Below are 3,166 nucleotides of genomic sequence, written 5' to 3' on the forward strand. Positions count from 1 at the left end.
ATATGTATGCCGCCGATGTTAACCATGTTATCCATTGTTGGAGCAGCTGCCGCTAAGGGCGTGTAGTTATTGACGAACATAGCAGATAGATTCTTTTCCATAGCAGAAGTACTGGGGAACTTAACTGAGAGCAAGTAAGAATAAAGAAATAGTGAAGAGAATGCAGAGCCGTCAAATCTGAATTTTCGAAAATTCCATGTACGTCTAATACTAACTTGGTAAATGTCCAAAGTATTTCTCCACAAGTTTATCAAGTACTGGAAAATAATCAAATTCCCGATCCAAATCGACGCGAAGTGCATCAAGGGCATTTTCAGCGCGTTCCCAAAAGCTCATACGCTCTGTGAATTGAAGGAGTCCCATGGGCACGTATGACCAAGGAGATATTACGCCGAACATCTGACTCATGTAGGTTGTCTTCGCAAATGTAACTGAGCTAACAACGGGGACTTTATAGACGTGAGCCAAGGCAAGAAAAACTTCTTGTTGTAACTGTTCCACTAACAGCAAATCGAAGACACCCTCAGTTTGTTTGGCATTAATAATAGCCTGCACTTTCGGTTGTTTTAGCGCATGTTCGCTAGTCTCAACCGCTATAGACTTCATTACTTTAAAAAACAGTGATAATCTAGTTTCAAGTTCTACGTTCGATTTTGATCCAGTTATTTCACTAACTACAACAAGCGAGAAATAAATGTTCCGTAGTCGGTCTAGTTTGGATAGGACATAAAAACTCACCAATCTTCCAGATATCGTATTCCGGCTCAATGAGTATCTCAGTGTAGTTGCTGCCCAGTTTGAGTGGCTCTAGTGTTAGTCCGGTGATCATGGTGACCTAATGGTGAATTAACCATAAATACTTTTAACTCCATGTAATAAAATGAAAGTTAAAACGTGTGCATATACCTGATGGCCATGTTTCACCAACTCGCTAATCATAGGTCGATGCATCTGATAGTGACTTCTTCCCGCATATATGTAGACTGCAAGTATTTTGGCGCCACTAACAGAAGGTGCTTGAGCCGCTAGCGCAGCCAATGCCAGAAGGCAAATTAAAATTTTTGAACCCTAAAAGGTTTGATCATATGTATGGGTTAATAATAAAGGCTTATTGTGGAAGCGCCTAGAATAAAATATTGAAGTATTACGGCTCTTGCAAATTATCTTAGATATGGAACATGATCTTTTGGCATGGAGTAGACTCTCTGCTGGTTAGTTAGATGCATTTAATGCTCACGCAGAGAACCACTGGAATACAAGAATCGGTAGGCATTAGCTTAACGTCTGAGTTGTAGTGAAACAGAATCTCAGTCAAAACCATAGGAATTTAAATTCACTAAGCTTCTAAAATCCATCGCCATGTGCTGTACCGGACCTTTGGCGGTATAACTTAAGGCTATTTTTGATATACTGCTTAACTTATCTTCACTAAATGCCTTTATCGGCGGAAAGGTCTCAAGGCTACTTGCGGACCCAAACGAAATGGATGCTGGTATGATACAGTGCGGAGTAAGCCGGAAATTGCTAAAAGCAGAGATGTTGACTTGAAGGCCTTTTCAATGCCATAAGATACTTATATACATATTGAGTTCCCTACAGATTAGTGATGGTCTAATTTCAATACTAACAAATAACACTACTAATACAAAACTAACCCAGGGTCAGGATCTGGAGTCCATATGGGAGCAAACAAGTTAAATCTTCTCTGCTCTCACGAACATGCTTTCCAAGCCGCGCTATTCACAATTCCCACATGCTAAAGACTACTTACTTACTTGTAGAAGTAAGAATTTACGTGTCTGTAGTAGTGACAGCCAAGCTTCGCTCAATGCATTGACCGGCCTTTCGATTATTCCCAAATTAGTTTGGAAATGCAATTTAGGGGAGTTATCGGAGAACAATGAAATTAGAAAATGAAAATGAATTAAGAATAATCCGAACTTTCGGCAATATCGGTGCAAGGACATGACTACCTCCCATATAACGTTTTTCTCAAGAACTAGATTTTAGCTACATTTGTGATTAGAATATACTAACAACTAATAACAATTTATAAAATTAAACTTTTTAACTCTGGCTAATTTTGTTTCATTTGGTATCAGGAAATGACTACCTCCATTATGTATTTCAGTTATTGAAAAAAAAAATATAATTTAATATTGTCTTTAAAAAGGATCAAAAATAACTTTTTTTTTTAAATTTGCTCAATAATTAAGAAAACTTATTTCAAATGGGACGCCGGTCTTTTGCATTTCACACAATACGCTCGATAAGGTCTTATAGGCTAGCATAACTTTTGTATTTATGTACATATATATATATTTATGTAGCTTCTCTTCTTGAACGGTTCTGACCTAAAATAATTTGCACAACGTTTTCAAACAAAAAATTTTTATTAGCACATAAAATTTAGCTTCTTTATTTTTTTATAGAAACTTTGTTGTTAAAGCATATAAAAATAGTCACCATTCTTATTCTGCACCACCACTAACGAATTTTACTTTTTTGGCCGTGGCTCCTTCTGGCTACGACACGCTGAGAGCTTCGACTGCCTCACTACTAAAAGAATAATACTTAAATCGGCATTTATTTTAGTTTATCATCAAATTTGCCTTCTCATTAAGAGGAGTTTGTTTAAAAAGATGTGCTAACCTAGACATATTTGATAACAAAGAAAGATTAGCCGCCTACCACTATATTATTGTTTAGATATAAATTTAAATCTTATCGCATTAATATTACTAGAATATAACATGCGTTGGTTAAACAAGTGGATTTTGTGTTTGTTTTCGAGGAACAAATTTATTTTGGGGTTAATTGTGCACAAATTACCGTTACCATTTACTCTCGTAGACAATGTAAAAAACTCATGTCGACAGTAGTATCTGCTATATTTAGTATAGTCAATCTATGTACGAAGAAACATAGGATTTTACGAATGGTGGCCTAGACTTGCCGCAGGGAATGTAAAACTTGAGGAAGCATCGAAAGCCAGACCCAATCTGTGTGGGACTTTAACCCAAGCTAAAGTTTCTAAAGCTTTCTCAAAGCTTTACTGGAAAGCTCCTACCCTAACGACGAACTTAATGTAGGAAAGAATTTACAACATATTATAAAACGAAGTGCTCAAAACACTTTGATACGGAAATGGTGAGATATGTGTTGC

At 36.7% G+C, this 3,166-nt stretch overlaps 2 protein-coding genes across 2 annotated transcripts in view; one reads left to right on the forward strand and one right to left on the reverse strand.

The window, feature by feature from the left end:
• LOC118743202 (UDP-glucosyltransferase 2-like) overlaps positions 1–935 on the reverse strand; it is a 93,067-nt gene extending 92,132 nt beyond the window's left edge. The window contains exon 1 of the mRNA XM_036475759.1: positions 907–935. The gene's annotated coding sequence lies outside the window, so the exon portion shown is untranslated. The remainder of the gene's footprint in view (positions 1–906) is intronic.
• LOC118743923 (UDP-glucuronosyltransferase 2B7-like) overlaps positions 1–3,166 on the forward strand; it is a 21,067-nt gene that overhangs the window by 11,915 nt on the left and 5,986 nt on the right. The window lies entirely within an intron of this gene.

This window comes from Rhagoletis pomonella, unplaced genomic scaffold (assembly GCF_013731165.1).
Source record: "Rhagoletis pomonella isolate Grant_MI unplaced genomic scaffold, Rhpom_1.0 Rhpom_scaffold_00007, whole genome shotgun sequence".
NCBI classification, from domain to species: domain Eukaryota; kingdom Metazoa; phylum Arthropoda; class Insecta; order Diptera; family Tephritidae; genus Rhagoletis; species Rhagoletis pomonella.